An 18,056-nucleotide genomic window follows, 5' to 3' on the forward strand; every position below is an offset into this window, starting at 1 on the left:
ATTTTAGAGGGTAAACAACCTCATGGAAACTACAAAAGAGTACCAATTAGGAAATAGGGTGTAACTACAATAAGGTACCACCTCACACATGTTACAATGACTATCATTAACAAATCTAGGAGTAACAAAGGCTGGAGAGGGTGTGGAGAAAAGGAAACTCTCCTACACTGTTGGTGAGAAAGTAAACTGGTACAACTATTATGAAGAACAGTATGGAGGTTCCTCAGAAAACTCAATTTAGAAATACCACATGAGGCCTTCCATGGTACAGTAGAAACGAATCCGCTGGGAACCATGAGGTTGCAGGTTTGATCCCTGGCGTTGCTCAGTAGGTTAAGGATCTGGCATTGCCATGAGCTGTGGCGTAGGTTGCAGAGGTGACTTGGATCCGGCATTGCTGTGGCTGTAGCATAGGCCAGAACCTGTAGCTCTTATAAGACCCCTAGCCTGGAAATCTTCATATGCCGTGGGTGCAGCCCTAAAAAGAAAAAGAAAAAAAAAGAAATACATGATCCATCAACCCCATTCATGGCCATATATCCAGAAAAAACTATAATTCAGAAAGATATATGCACCCCTATGTTTATTGCAGCACTTCTTACAATAGACGAGACATGGAAGCAAATGTCCATTGACAGATAAATGTATTAAGAAGATGTGGTGCATATATAACAATGGAATATTACTCAGCCATAAAAAAGAAATAATGCCATTCACAGCAACATGGATGAACCTAGAGATTACCATACTAAGTGAAGTATGTCAGAAAGAGAAAGACAAATTCCATATGATATCACTGTTTGGAATATAAAAATATGGCACAAGTGAACCTATATACAAAACAGAAATAGACTCACAGACGTAGAGAACAGAGTTGTGGTTGCAGGGGCGGGGTGGGGAAGGAAGTGGGATGGATGGAGAGTTTGGGGTTGGTAGATACAAACTATTACATTTAGAATGGATAAGTAATGAGGTCTTACTGTACAATCTAATATCTTGGGTTAAAACATGATGGGAGATAGTATGAGAAAAATAATGTGTATATATGTGTGACTGAGTCACTTTGCTATACAGCAAAATTGGCACAACATTATAAAATCAACTATACTTTAATTTAAAAAAAAAGAAGTTGTAAGAGGCAACATGTATTCATTTATTTCTTTCTAATTTTGTTAATTTTGTAAATTTTATCTAAAATATAAAATCAAATGTGCCAAGATGAAACTTTATTTTTCACATACTAAAATTAATATTTGTCTTGAATGCTCTCCTAGCCCATTTGGAGATAGCTTACAAACTGTCAATAATAAACTACCACAGACTGGATAGCTTACAAACAGCAGAAGTGTTATTTTTCAGTTTTGGAGGCTGGAGATCTGAGGTAATAGTGCCTACATGGTTGGGGTCTTGGGACACCTCCCTTTCTGGGTTGCAGACTTCTTGTTATATCCTCACTTGGTGAAAGGGCTTAGGGAACTTTTATGAGAACAAATCCATTCTTGAGGGCTCTGCCTTCATGATCTAATTACCCCCTAACATCATCACATTGGGCATTAGGATTCTAGCATAACGATTTGAGGAAGACTCAAACATTCATACCATAGCAAATACCCTGGAGGGAACCTTAATGAGCTTAAGTGGCTGTGAGTTTACTAAAGACCAAACAGTCATTGAGGAATGAAATCTTGTCCTCAGAGTCACTGAGTTCCACACGGACCCCCACCATTTCCTCATCCCAGTGGCTGCAGATCCGTGGTCCCACGCTACAATTCTTAAGGCAAGAGGTTGGGATTGGGAAAACTTTTAGGCGCTCTTCCCACTGTGCTGGATCTGCGGAAAACATAAAGATCTGTGACAGGACCACTCTCATGACAGCACCACTGCTGGCATTCTATGGTGGCACAGGGAACTCCGGGAACACTTCTCTCTATGGTTGCTTATCCTTGCTCTCTCCTTCTGCTACCTGCATAATGTTAAAATCCTAGAAAATGTTAAAAAAATTCTCATGTAAAGTTTTGCCAAAAATTTCTTATAATTTGTGCCAAATTAATTCATCAAATATCAATATGATTGAATATGGCATTAATCTGTTTAATGGCTTTAGAATTAAGATTCAGATAATATTTGAAGGAGTTTTTCTCTGATTGTTGGTCCATAATAGCAGAAATAACATAGGATTTATATTACATGTAATGGTTTATTAAATGATATAAAACCATCTGGATGTAGGAGTTCCCACTGTGACACAGTGGGTTAAGAATCCTACTCTAGCAGCTTGGGTCACTGAGGAGATGTGGGTTGAATCCCTAGCCCTGGAACTTCCATATGCTGTGGATATGGCAATAAAACAAACAAATAAACAAACATATGGATGTAATTTTTTTCAGGGTTCACTTTTTTTTTCTCTTTTTAGGGCCACACCCTTGGCATATGGGAGTTCCCAGGCTAGGGGTTGAATCTGAGCTGCAGCTGCCAGCCTACACCACAGATGACAGCAACACCAGATCTGCAACCCACTGAGCAAGGCCAGGGATGGAACCTGCATCCTCATGGATAATGGTAGGATTCATTTCCACTGAGCCACAGGGGAAACCCTCAGTGTTAACTTTTGACTGAATATTCTGCTAAAGTTTTCTAACTCTCTTAAGTAAATTTTGGCATTAGAAATTTCTTAAAGCTTATAATATTAAGAGTCTCAAATATATTTTAATATAGGAGAAGGAAAAGAACTCATGGCTATTCTTTTGTAAAAATTTTTGAAACATTTTGTAATTTTTTCATGGTAATTTCCAGCCAGTTTTTCTTCCATATGAAATTTAAATTTACTAGTTACGAAAAGCAAATCATACATTACTTGATGCATGATTGGAATCTTATTACATTCTTAATTAATTTAGAAATAAGTGACATTTTTATGACTTTGAGTTATCTCCAGAATATAGTTCTCTTTACATTAACCCAGATAACATATTCTGGTATTTTATAAACTTTTATCTTTCAATTAAAAAGTACAATTTTCTCCACATAGGTCCTACTAATTTCCATTATATTTATTCCAAAGTATGTATACTTTTCTAATTTGATTTTAATTAGATATGCTAATAATTAAATCTTTTAAATTCCAATATTTGATGTTGAATTTCTCATATTTAAGGATTGTAACTTGTACATTTTTCAAATAAAGTTAACCTTTCTTCTCAAATTATGTGTATATATTTCTATGTAATGTAAATATAACAAAATGTCATATTTTATTCATTTATTCATCTAGAATATATAAAAATACTGAATATTTTGTATGTAGGACATTATGGAAACACCTTTTCATATTACTTAATTTTTTAATTTGTTGCTTGTTAAACTATTGGTAAATAGAATTCATCATGTTAAAGTCATTTTCTCAATGTAAATTCTTCTTAAAAGAAGTGCCAAATTTCTTCATGTCTTTTCTTTTTTTTTTTACAAATTACTGATATAATTGAGTACAGTATTTATCATTAATTTGTTTAACAACTTTTGAAGTTAAGATTCAGAAAGTATTTGAGGGAGGATTTTTAGTATTTTTCTAAAAGCTTTTAATAGCGGAAATAATGTAGGCATCATATGGCATATAAAGGTTTGTTGAATTTTGGATATAAAATGATCTGGATATAATTTTTTTAAATTTAAGTATTCTCTGAGTGAATGTCCTGTCAACATTTTAACTCTCCTTGGGTAAATTCTGGCACTAGAAAATTTCTGAGACATTTAGAGTCATTAAATTTTCAACACTATTAAAACTAATTTGTGAAGGAATCTTTTAATCTTGTTTTAATATCTTGCATTTTTTATACACTTTCTCTTTCACAACAGTGTATAATTTTGTTTTATAAGTTTGATTTTCCTGATCAGATTTTCAAGATTTTATTGCTTTCAATATGGTCATAAAGTAATCAATTTTATTATTATCTAAGTTTTCTACATTTTTTTCTCTATGTTATTAATTTCTTTTTCAGCTTACATTTTGGGTTTTTTTTTTAACTTCTCATTTTATCATATTGTTTTATAGTTATGTGATTCTATGGTTAATATATATTATATCAAAATACAAAATTTTCCTACTTTTAAAATCCTTTAGACTTCAAAGATTATCTTTAAAATACATTTTTAAGTGTATTAAATTATTTTGTATAATATAATTCTCTTCATTTTACTTTGTTAATAAAAGTATATTTTTCTTTATCTAAAGTATATGCCAGTAGGAAAAAAAGTCATTGTATCAACCATGTCTGATTAGATAATTTACATTTCCCTAATTCAGTGTCAAGCTACATTAAGACTTATAAAGTTATTAAGATTATGTTGACTTTTTTGGATTCCCTGCTTTTACTGTAGCCTTTATCTTTATTAAAACTCTTATTGATGTTGAATATACTATATACAGCTCTACTTATACGGAAATATATGGCTTATTGCCCTCTAACAAAGCCATCCTACCTGGAGATATCCATCTGTGCTTAGATCTAAAAACCTATGCTCAAATAGCAAAAGATAAATCAAATACAAAAATAAGACAAAGCACAATTGGTAGAATCTTTTTCCTGGTAGGACATGGTAGATAGCATCACCCCATCAATTCTGCTGTGACAAGCACAAATAAAGGGATACATTTAAAAATCATATACATGAAAACATTAGAAATCTCCAGACATCCTGAGGAAAGGTTTGTTCCCAAGATGGAACAACCTCATCTAGCTTGAGTTTTGATTATTTTGTGGCTTCTTACTAAGTCTTGTCCTGGGCTAAAAATAAGTTTTGTTACAAGCAAAAATACTTGACTAGGAAAAAGAAGGATCAGTATAATTTTGAAGCCCACATGAGCTGGCATGACATAATTATTTCCATGTTATTTTCTAATTTTCTTCCAATTTGCCTTCCTTGATTATTTGCTCATTACTTGGTTAACATAGGAGGCTACAGGACTGAGGTGGAAGTGTAAAGTAAAGCCTCTTACTACCCTGCAATACTTGGGAGACAAGTTCATGCTAGGAAGAAGCCTCATCCTCAGGACTCCCTTCAAATTTTGAACTTGTTTGAGGTTGGACACTAAAAAGCTAAGTATCACAGCAAAGCAGAACTTTCAGAGGAAAAGAGGGAAATATTTACCAGGATCTCAATCAAAATTCTGGGCAAAGTAAACCTTAGAAAGTAATGTGTCAGAAAAGCAGTGAGATCTGTCCTGTAATGCTTAGAAATTAAGCACTTAGAGTAAGAGGTACCTGCTACATCTATATATGGCATACAATCACATATTATAAGGAATAAAACATATGTTAAAAGATAAATGATAATATAGTCGAGAATAAGAAAACCTGACGCAAATACACTGGTAATTCAGATGTTGTAGTTAGCATAAAATGACTTTAAAATGACCATAAAAATGGAATTCCTATTGAGGAACCCAAATAGTATCCCCGAGGATGTGGGTTTGATACCTAGCCTCCATCAGTGGGTTAAGGATCTGATGTTGCTGCAAGCTGTGGTATAGATCACAGCTCAAATCTGGCATTGCTGCAAGCTGTGGTGTAGGCCAGCAGCTGCAGCTTTGATTTGACTCCTAGCCTGAGAACTTCCATATGCTGCAGTTGTGGCCCCTAAAAAGCAAAAAAAAAAAAAAAAAAAACAAAGAAAAACACAAAAAAACCCTCAAAAATGATAAACAAAATATAGACCTAATAATAAAATAAATAGAAGCAAAGAAATTCAATAGACATTGTAATTTGTTAATATAAAAGAAGAAAATGAATATTGGGAACTATAAACTATAATTTTTAAAAATAATATATATTTTATAGGTGCAGTAACAGACTGGACATAGTAAAGTACAGGATTTTGAAGTCAAAGACAGGTAAATTGAAATTATCCAACCAGAAGCAGAGAGAAAGACAATGAAAGAAGAAAGGAGATAATAAGGGACATGCGAGACAAAGTCATACTGTCTAGCATATCTGAAAATTGAGTTACAGAAGAAGAGGCTTAGAGGAGTCTGAGATCAAAAATGGCACTTGGGAACTTTCTTAGGGAGGGCACTGCAGAGCATTACCTACGAGAGAGAAGAGTGCAGATTGGGTAGGTGAGGGAGTTGAATTGAGATTCAGTTGTAACAAAGTCCTCAACTAATCCCACGAGGAGCACAACTTTTCATAATTGCCCAGATTAAGGAGGAGGCATCAGACTCATTGAATAGCCATTACATGGCACTGACAATATGATAAGATAGGACCATGCCCAAACTCCAATAAAAATATAGTAAAATAATCTTTTTTCACAGACTACATAAGTGTATATATATAATATGTGAATTAATAAGTGTACTTAGCAAGGTCACTGGATAAAGATCAATATAAAAATATCAACTGAACCTATAAATATTTGCAACAAACAGAAACAAAAAAGGAGTTTATAAAATATCACTTATAATAGTGACACAAATAATAAATCACTAAAAATGAAATCTAAATAAAATGTACACTAACTCTACATTGATAATACAACTATAAAAATGAAAAATCTATAAGATGTACCATGTTCATGAACAAGAAGACTAAATATTCTTGAAATATCAGTTCCCTGAATATTGTTTTATATATTTAATATAGTCCTAAAACAATCTGTGATACTTCTGTAGAAATTAAAAATGTCCCCCTGAAATTCACATAAAAATTTTAAGATTCCAGATTAATGAAGACAATCGGGAAGAAAAGAAAAAAAATGGGGGTATTGCATCAATAGTTTCAAAATTTACTACAAGTAATATTATGACAGTGTATTATGGAAACAGTGATAAACATCTATACTTCTGAAACATAGTAGAGAGTCAGTAAATAGACAAACACATGTGCAAACTTGATATACAAATAACACAACACTGCAATTGCATAAGGAAATAATATTTAAGGTATTTAGTTTATTTTTTAAGAAATAAATTGTGTTAGATCAATTGGATTTCTATATAAAAAAATAACTGAAACAAAAACTTGTATCTTTATGCCAAGTAAACAAGCAAAAAATTTTAAATCATTATGGTAATGGAAAAAAAATTTCAATTCCACAGCTTCAATAAGAAAATTTAAGAGGAAATCTTTGTGACCATGGAGTCGACACAGATTTCTTAAATCAGATCCAAAATCACTAATCACAAAAGAAAATAAAAATTTCAGTTTGACTGCTTTAGGGGTAATGGGGTGAGAAATTAAACATTAGTGCTTTCCCAAATATATATTGAATTAGAGGCTTTCACAGGTTGGCATCCCAGAGTGCTGTCCTTTGGAAATAGTGGAAGGAGGAGGAATAAACAAGTCAACCATCTTTCCTTTCCAGAAGAAAGACACATTATTCCCTAAGCACTATGTAACCAAGCAGTGCACTGTGGGACTCATGGGCACAAAACTTTTTCTGTGTCCCCCATTTCTTGTTTTTAGGAAATGGGCCTCATTCAGCCTCTCTGGCTGTCTCTGAGTTCCAAGGGGCAGGTTCAGACAGGGGCTGATCAGGGAAGGAAGGCAAGGCAAAGACAAGGGAGAAAGAGTGAGAAACAATAGTACAGCCTTGGGGCAGGATCCTGGTTCCCTCTCAAGGGATGCATATAATGATGAGCGCATGTTATGCACCTAAGAGAAAAGTTACATTCCTTATGCTTCTTTTAGAAATGATCACTTTAAAACTGAACAGCTTAGAGTCATGCCTTGTCTTTCTCCCTGGCTTAATTGCACCCTAAACACAATCACCCATAAACTAAAGATTAGGCACCTTGAGCAAAACTGCCTGTGGGTTAAAGATTATAAGCACATAATGTTTTTCTGGAATTTACCTGGTTTGTTCTAATCTCTGATCAATATGCCCTTTTCACAAATATGGTTATTCTAGGCTATAAGGCATAAGACCACTGTCATGATCATGTCAAGGTCTCCTGAGGCCAGCTTCTATGACAAAGATGTGTTTGCCCCAATCCTGATTCTTATCTGAAAGCCTTTTTACTATAAAACTCCCCACAATTCTTCCCAATGAAGAGCACATTCTTTAAGGTATAAGCGGTTGTGGCCTCCTTTGCTTGGCAAAGCGGTAAAAGCTATTTTTTTCTCCTCCACCCAATACTGTTTCTGCATTTCTATTTGGCACCAGTGGACAGAGGCTGAGTTTTGACAACAGCTGGTGGAGGAAGAAAAACCTTCCTTGAGTAGCTGTAAGGACAAATTTAATTTCACACAAACTGGATACCCCTTAGTTTCACATTGAATTTAAGATTACATTTAATATAATATTTAATAATGCAATGACAGTGGGGTTTAAACTCTTTACTCTTCATAATTTTTTTTCAGTCAATATAAAACTAACCTTAGAGATTCTTAATTCCACCTCTTAGGACCACTTCTTTCAGACACCTATTATGGCCCCCATAAGAATTGGGATGTAGTCATTTTAGGTTTCTAATAATTTCCTCTTCTACCTCTAAATTGTTCAAGAGCCAAAACCACCTCTTACTCATCTTTCAATCTCCTTATCACTGAGCAGAATGCCTGGCAAATCACAGTGATTAACAATTTTGAATAAAAGTTACAGTAAAAATATGAAAGTTGAAACTTGAAATGTGACTTACAATGCTATTAAAATGATGAAACTATTATGAAATTTTGTTTCTTACTTAAATTAGTGTAATACAAAATGCTGGAAAGTTCTATTCTAACTCATAGACTAGTGCTTCTGTACTAATAAATAGAAGACTAATTGAAGTCATCAGTAATATGAAAACCAGTCAACTTTACTAATTCTTCTATTGAAGATTGCTTCAGAAATGTTACCACTTTTCCTGGAAAACTTAAGTAATAAAAAATATGTTAAATTCTCAATTTAAAAAAATTCCCTCAAGTTAAGCATTATTTGAAATATAAAAATACAGCTCAAACAATTTTTAAAGAGTATGCCAAAAATATAATAAAAATGTAAACTTAAAATATAAATATCAGATTGTGGACCACAGAATTTTTATCTTGTGAAAAATTCTTGCATATTCCACAAAGACCCTACAGAATAGTTCCACTGAAATCTATTTTATTCACTTTTTAAATTTTACATGTAGCAAAATTTGCTTTTCTGTGACATACAGTGTTGAGAGCTGCATAGAATTGTGCAATTGCCACAATATTCAGGATACAGAACAACAGGTTCTGTCAAAGGTCGTCCCATACTGCTTTGTAGTCAAAACTTTCCAATGCTCCTAATTCCTGGTAATTGCTGATCTGCTTTCTATTAAATATATGCCATCACATGCGCTAATATTATCATGTGCATGCATGCATTTTATAGTGTTAAATGAATATTACTAGTTAGTATTTCACAAGAAAATATATGGCTATTTGGCAATTACTAAAGAATGGAGGAAAAGACTGCTAAGTGAAATATTGTAACATAAATTTGATTTCATGTTTTCATTTATGTACATACATCATTATCACATTTGTAATAAAATTATCACTGCAAAATTACTTTAATGATGTCTGCTGATAGCTAGTTGAAAAAGTCTTTGATTCTGATATTTACCATCTCCAAAGCATTCAAATATGGTTCAAAAAACAAAGCTTTTAGGTTATTTCACCTATATTTAAAAACAATAGGAAGTAAATTGTTTGCAAAAAGTTTACTCAAACCCAAACCAGACATGAAAAGTACATTGTAATTACTTGTAATTACTGGATTTCCATATTTTGCCTTTTGCCTACATGATTTTAAATCATCCAAATTTGGAACTTCATGTACGAAAAGGTTTAAGGTAGTTTATTACCTGCCTTTCATCTTCCAAATAATCTCATAATTAATTTCCCGGGTGAATAAGCACCCACGTTTTGTGTATTTATCCCTTTGCTTCTTTTGGACTCTTATCTCCCTTTACAGAATCTTTGTACTACATGATGACTGGAAAAGTTTGATTCAAAATAATTATAAATGAGAAAATGCCCCTAACATCATCGCCTGTACTTATTAGCAGTATCAGGATTTGCATAAAAGGAAGAAAGGGAAAAGCAGCTTCTCATTTGTAGTTCTTGGTAGTAAACATATTGAGGGTGTTTTTTTTTTTTTTTTTTTCCCATCAGCTGATTTTATAGCTTCTACCAAATACAGCTTGCAGGTTCCTCACAGCAGACAGTGGTACTAATGCTTAGATAAAGATGTTCTGGCCTGATGGACTACTGAGCGACCCAGATTAGTAATAAACAGGAAGACCTGTGTTATTTTCAGTTGACTTCCAGCTGTATGTGCTCATTGCTTTTCAGTGTTTGCCAAGTGGAAAACCAAAGTGCTAATGGTAGGGAAAGATGATGTTGGAATATCTGTTACCAAATTACTGTTTTCATCTAATGAGAATAGCTGCTCTGCTTGATGAGGAAGCTTTCCTTTCCAAATCTGCATAAGAAAATACCTACGTGCTTGCAGACAATATTGAAATTGTCTTTCAATATCTTCTAAAGGTCATTCCCAATATTGAAAGCCTTTTTCATATTTACTGTGAGATTCTTAAGCATAATGGTATTAAATTATAAACCTCATGAGAACAGGGGTTGAGTATATCGTGTTTATGTCTGTTTTCAAGTACCTGGCATGGTGCCTGGTACAGGAATATTCAATAAATATTTACTGAGTGAATAAAGGAATACATGAATGAATGAATAAAGACAGTAAAACATCTGACTTAAATCTGAGATTTTTACAACTGATTTTAACTTTAATTATCTGGGGTAAGCGGAAAGAAATGTCTTCTAAAATTAATGGAAAAGCATAGTATGGTCATAAGTAACAACGCACACTGAAAATTGTTATGCTTGGTCTTCCAACACTTTATAGAAGATAAAAACTAAAATTAAAATGGAAAGTATTATATTTACTGACATAAGAAAAGGAAACAATTCTGCTCATATGATCATAGAAGAATTCTGTAAATGGCCAGCTAGGCATAAGATGAAAGTAGTCTGTTTTTCTCCCCCGCCCCAGAAATGAAAAATATCCCTGGGCAGCTATTTTGTTTACATATCAGCACTGATCTCAAGGGAAACATATGGAAGGAAAATGTGAAGTATCTCGAGCTCACAGGACAACAGGGCTACACAAATCTTAACAGTCTGTTTTAGGAACCAATCTCATTGGAGAGCAATTTCAGTTATTTACTATCATCTCTAAAGCCCTAAATGGTTACCTCAATGCTCACCTCTACTCCTGAGGACTGACCTGCCTATTGTAGTGAATTAGAGACAATTTTTTACAGTTCGAATTCAATTTTTTTCCAGTATGTAGAGGAAATTTCAGAGATTAGTCAGCTGTACATTTTCCTAAACGTATAAGCAAATTTCTAATTTGAAAGTGGGTGTGTAACCTCTTTTACCTGTTCACAAGACATTTAAAATCTGAGTCATAATTTTGAAATTTTCATTGTGCAATCATTTTAACTAATTCCCATCATCTTGATATAGCTTTCTCCATACGGAGTTTGACCACATATAAATATGCAATGATGATTAGAGTTACCCTATCCTGACTTAGTTTTCTATAATGTGTTTCACAAATAGAAATGCCGACAGGCTTAAAAAGCTCATTTCACATTGTACTACAAAGAAAAGATTCCCCTATTTTGTTTAGATATTTATTACATCTGAAACAGCATATACCTTACATCAAATCCATTTGACCCCCACCTATTATAGGCTCTGGAAAGATTCATGTACACACAGCTGACAGCACCTTACCAGATGTTCTTGCCCTGGAGCTGTATTGTTGAGAACCCCATATTAACCTACTTTGTGCCCAACCATGTGCAAGTCAGAAGTGCAAATGACTGCCCCTGTTGGTGCTCACCAGGTAGAGACTATATGAAGCACATTTATAGTTAAAGTTAGATTTGATAAGCTCTGGTAGTACAGAAGATCGGCAGCAATGAAATATGTGGTAGCTTACCAATAAGAGTTGCTAGGAGGATACATGGTTAGTTTTGCATGTCAACCTGACTAGGCTCAGGGATGTCCAGATAGTTTGTAAGTTTGTCTGTGAGGGTGTTCCCAAATGAATTGGAGACTGAGGAAAGAGCACCCTCCCCAGTGCAAGTGGGCATCATGCAATCCATTGAGGACCTGCATAGATCAAAAATGTGGAGGAAGAATGAATGCGCTCTCTTGACTTGAACTGAGATATCCCTCTCCTCCTGCTGACAGTCATCGGTGCTCTTGGTTCTGGGACCTTCGATCTCAAATGATATTTGTACCTTCAGTCCCATCCCCCATTCTTGGGCATGTGGACTTGAAGGGAATTCTACCACTGTCTTTCCTGATTCACTGGTCTGCAGAAAGCAGGTTGTGAGGCTTCTCAGGATCCATAATTATGTGAACCAAATGCCATAATAAATCTCCTCTTGTGTATGTGTCTATATTTAATCTATTTTATTCCTTCAGTTTCTCTGGAGAACCCTGATTAACACTGTATTACCCATAATATTTTGGACATCTATTAGGAGGTTTGGCTGGAGGTTCAAGGAAGCATAGACTGTTCTGGATTGAATATTGTAAGTCAGAGATAATTTAAAGATTTAGCACTTTTGTTTGTTTGTTTTTATCTTGAATGCCAGAGGAACCGTGCAGGGCCGGGATTATTAGTACAGAAGGAGCTATGAGGAGAAGGGCATGTTTGGTCATGTTTTTATGCTTCCAAAATTTATCTTAGTTTTGTCTCTCTTTAGGCATATTTTGTAGTGATCTTGATTTTCTCTAGTTTTATTCAGTCAGAGTCTTTGTCTATGCTGATTTTACCAAAAAAAAAAAATTGTTCAATAAGAGAAAACCACGGCTAAACTGGTAGAAAACAACTACCAGATGTTAGGGATGTTTATTGTCTTTCTCAAACCAATGAGATAAGCTGGAGTGAATAAATTCTTCCAGGGGACCAATTTGGAGACACAGTTTTTATGGCTTTTTTTGTGGTGCTCCAAAAATACCAAGCAATCTGTCGTAATGATCTTGATATTGAATTATTAAGTTGGCTCTTGCTGGTTCTTGCTCTTGTACTTCACCTTGACCCATTTCTTTGGGATTATGTTTCCTCACAATCTCTCTCAGACTCTCCTTTCTGATGAATCTGAGTATGTCAGTGGCTACCAGGAGTGACCTTAAAAAGTGGACATCCCACATGGATTTTTAGATCTTCATTACTCCCCACTCTGGTAACTAGAAGGACCACATTACTGAGAGTAATTAGGGTATCTATGTTTCCTGTGTGTGTAATAATGCATAAATGCTAAGGTTCCTACCTGTGATTAATTGCTATGAGAAACACTGGATCACAAGGCACCAGAATATGCTTTGACTTAGTTGTTTGAACAGTATGGGAGGTAATAATAGTTACAGTTGCTGAATGGCTTGGGTATTTTATATAACTTCATTTGAAGTTTTGTAAAACGAAAATTATAGTCCCACGAAATACATTTGTTAGCATAGGGCAAGCTGTGAAAGCTAGAGGGCCTCTACAGCTGCTTTTAAGGAGACTCGTATCTCCTGCAGACACTGTAAATCAAGTTTAAGACCTTAAGCAATGATAGCAACAATTTGGTTTATACTCTATGTCCAGTCTTGATAGGTTTCCTCTGTCAAAGGGCAGGAAAAGCCTGAGAGGGTGAGACCTAGGAAGGGGGGACCTCTAGATAAGTGAACTTGAGAACGTGAATTCTCAGATTCCCCTGAATCTTCTAAGGTGGGAAAAGTAATTCTCTTCTCCTTTCCTGAAGAAAGTAGCACATGTTTTTCTTGGGATTGTGAGGGGGAAAACAAAACAAAACAAAAACGCCTCATATAGGACAAGTGTTTATGGATTTTTCTTGAGGGAGTCAAGAGAGTCACCGGCAATCTTGTCTCTTTGTTAAAAGTGAGGGTTGAATCTTATCATAACCCAAATTATAAAGTATATACCTTACTCTGGGAACAAATAATCTATTTTCTGAAAGGATTACACGAGTTTGCTCATGTAGTGAGGTAAAATAGACAGGTATTAGCAGAGGCTAGCACTGATCTACTGGGTAAGTAATTATGTTTGGAGTAGTTTATGACATTGTTGAACATTGCGAGGATAGCAAAGATATAAGCATGGTTAGCAAAACATTTATTGACATGAAAGCACTAAATCGTGGCTTCATATATAAGGATTTTCAAGGACACCTGCTGAGAGTTTTATTTTCCTGAGATGGTTTCTTGAAGCTTGATATAAAGATAGATATGGCAAGTGAGGTATAGATGCCAGAACTTCCTTGACACAGCATCTAGATTAAGCAGACAAAGACTTTAGAATATTATTTTGTATATTTTGAACACCCACTATGAGAATATATTTCCTCTTATGCAGTTATTTACAGGAGGGCCTAGAGGACATCATTTTCATACAGGAGAAAGAAATATGCTCATCACAGGGGGTGAGGAAAGAGGTTTTCACTCATTGGCATCTTTGAGAAACTGGAGGTATTGCCCATGGAGACTGGAGTTGATGGTAGGTTATGAATAATGGTATTGGGCATCCTGGGATTCTGGAATTGCAGATCCCCAGTGACATCACTTGTGAATTATAAGCAAAGCCTGAATAAAGTTTAGGACGCTTTGTCTCCTGAAAATGTAGAGTGATGACCAATAGATTTAGTATCTTTGAGGTAAGATAGATCACCAGGTATAGTATTGATCAACTTGAGATCAATAGAGATCTGGCAAGCAGATATTATTTGGTGGTAGGCTCTGCAGTGGAAAGTGACAGTCCTTTAACTAGTTCTGTTTCCAAGTCAGTTCATAGATTAATAGGTTCATTGAAGAGGGACAGGTTCTGGTTCCTTTAAGGAACCAGGAGTAACTCCTTAACTACACATGTCCTACAATGTTCCCCAGTTTGGAAGCAAATTGGAAAACGGGGGTCTGCGGATATTTCTCTGGTAACTGCACACTGGTGAAGAGGTAAAAAACTACTATGCCATTCAGAATAGCTAATAAGAAGTTCCTGCTGTGACACAGTGGATTAAGGATCCCACTGCAGGGGCTCAGGTCACTGAAGAGGCATGGGATCAATCCCCAGCCTGGTACAGTGGGTTGAGGATCTGGCATTGCTGCACCTGTGGCAAGCAGCAGCTTAGTGGTTCAAATTTGATCCTTGGCTTGGGAACTTCTGTAAGCCCAGAGTTTGGCCGAACCAAACAAAACAATAAAAACAAAGTAGCTATTAAGATAACGTAGATAAAACAATAAACTTTAAATCCATCCATTTTTTTGGTAAAATATTTTAAAAATATTTATTACTACCACGAAAGAATATTGGTGTGTATTTCCTTTTTGAGATTCTTTATGGTTAGGAAAACAGAAACAAATGCAAATCAGTGTTTGGGAGATTCATTTGATTTATAACCACTCACCTTCACACTAATTTAAGAAGGCAGTCATATCTTTTACCCTTTGACTGCCATCATTCTTCTGAGATCTTTATGTTCTGTCTAATATAAAGTATATCTTTACACTCTTTCAAAACCAACATATTCACTTTGGTTTTTTTTATGAATCTTTTTTCATGTTTGCAATATATTCCTTTTACTTACTTGGTCAATTTAATATATTTAAGATTTAGTTATTTTGCTCCATTACCATATCATCTGTTATAAATTTGTTTGTTGTTTTACATTTGGTATATGTGAAAAAGCATGGAACTCATTGGGGGCTAAATTTTCCCCCTCCCCATGACACAAGCACACTTGTAGCTGCCCCTCTGGATAAGAGCCACAGGACACTGCTTACATGCTCAAGCCTTTGTTTTTGTTATACTCCAAACCTGTAAGTTCCCAGCTTTAAATTTGGAGTCCCATTATCAATCACCAGATAGACTTTGGCTGTATTAATAGGGAAGCTCTATTCTGGTCTAGTGGGAAAGTTCTCACCCAGGTTGCATTTAAGCCTAGATCTACCAAAATTGATGGTAAGAGAGAAAATCCCTATCTCATTCCTTCACACTGAAGGGAAGGATTGGCTTCACACACAAGCCCATTGTTTTCTTCCTGCACGTCTTTGTCTCCAGGCTTTCCTAAATTTATATCCCCATCCCTGCTCTATGTTGTTCTTTCTATCCTAGCAAACCCTAGACTTGATGCTCAAGAGTGCACTTGAAGCCATCCTACTGTCAAGGTCAGTTTGGGAATTTTTATGGCACTGGGACTGGTTCTGGCATATGCATCTTTATAGATGTGTCAGTCAAGTTTCAGTAACAACTGCTGCACTGACTCCAGCCCAAAGTGGATATAATATCCTGGCATTTACCTTAAACAAAATGCAGTTTGGTGAAAAGACAATGATTTACCTATTTCTTAATAAAGAAGGGGAAAACATTTCCTTTTATTTTCCAGTGTAGCCTAGTTGATGAAAATGTCTCTGTGATATGCACATAATTTGGTCAGAGTTTCAGTTTTAATCAAATGAGGACATGCTAGCAAGTTGACAATTCTGTTACAGAATCTGGAGCTTTTCCCAGGTATGCTGTTATTGAGACTTTTTTTCCTATATGCTTAATAATAGTCTTTTACATCTGCGGATTTTATTTTCTCTGGGATTTAAGGGATTACAATATATTTAAACAACAGGACAAAATTAAAAATGTAATAGATCCTAGAGTTTCCAAATGATGCTATTAAATATAAAGATGCTATCAAGATGAAATATGCCCTTGGATAAAATTACCTGCTTTTTTTTTTTTTTGTAAATCCAAATATATTTCTTTTTGTGCTGGACATTATTATGTTGAATACAGTGCTGATGATAGGGAAAAAATTAATCAAGCCAATAGACTGTCGTAACATATAAGCTTTGTCCTTCAACCTTGAAGTATTTAATATTGCTGTTGCTATTGGTGTGTGTGTGTGTGTGTGTGTGTGTGTGTGTGTGTGTGTGTGTATGCACAGATGCCTAGGTATTTTCCCAGGGAAGCTGCCAATACTTTTTTTTTTTCATTTTTCTCTTGATTCTGTTGAAAAAAGATGTAACTTTCCGGGTATTAATAAATGGGGTGTATTATTAAGATGAAGTTTCTCCTGTGGATCATTTCAGTATTCAGATAATGAGCAGGTTTTGTAGATTATCATAAATATGACAATTGCAAAACATTGTCAATATACTTCTAAGAGTCTAAATATGTTTTTCTACTTTGATTGAACTTATAAAAATAAAATTGTGTGATAATAGTTAATTTAAGAATACATTTTAATGATGTACAATGTCAGGTTGCTTATGATAAAATTGATATTTAGCCACTGGAGATGTTCTAGCTAAAACGAGAAAAGATTCTCAGGAAAAACATTTTATAATTTAGTAGCAACTGATTTCCAATCTAATATTGTTTAAAAGCAATTGGAGTATTCAATTATTTGACACCATTTTAGAATATGTTATTATCTCAATAACACTGAAAAAGTGAGAAACATTCTGAGCTGTAGTATCAAACTATGGTAAAAGCTTTATTATTCTTGTCTTCTATGATAAGAAGTTGCATTCTCAGAAAAAATGATTACAAATATATCTCTTCACAGCTTGACTATACTGATAGTCAAATATAAGGTCATTCTCTCTATAAAGTTTATGCTTGTGTTGGAGAAAGTCATCTTTGGTTTTGAAGGAATAAGTAAAAATGAAGTATTTGAATAAGCAGCAAAATCAAGAGGTATGTCATAATTTAATAACTTAAACGAATATGCCATGAATAAATTAATGTCAATAATTAATATTTTATTGAAAACAAAATATTATTAATAATACTTCTAATCACAGGTGGATCATATACTTTTGATAGGATACTCTTTTGAGGTATTTCTTTCTTTCCAAGTTTTCTGATATGGGAATCTCAAAAGAATGAGAAGTTAAATGTTCACCTCACCCCCCTACTGCACTGTCAGGAGTTCAGAGTGCTTTTTTCCTAAAGGTGTTAACAATATGTTGTTTTTCTGGGCTTTACAGGATCCTTACTATGTGGCTGGAAAAAGG

Source organism: Sus scrofa, chromosome 8 (genome assembly GCF_000003025.6).
Source record: "Sus scrofa isolate TJ Tabasco breed Duroc chromosome 8, Sscrofa11.1, whole genome shotgun sequence".
NCBI classification, from domain to species: domain Eukaryota; kingdom Metazoa; phylum Chordata; class Mammalia; order Artiodactyla; family Suidae; genus Sus; species Sus scrofa.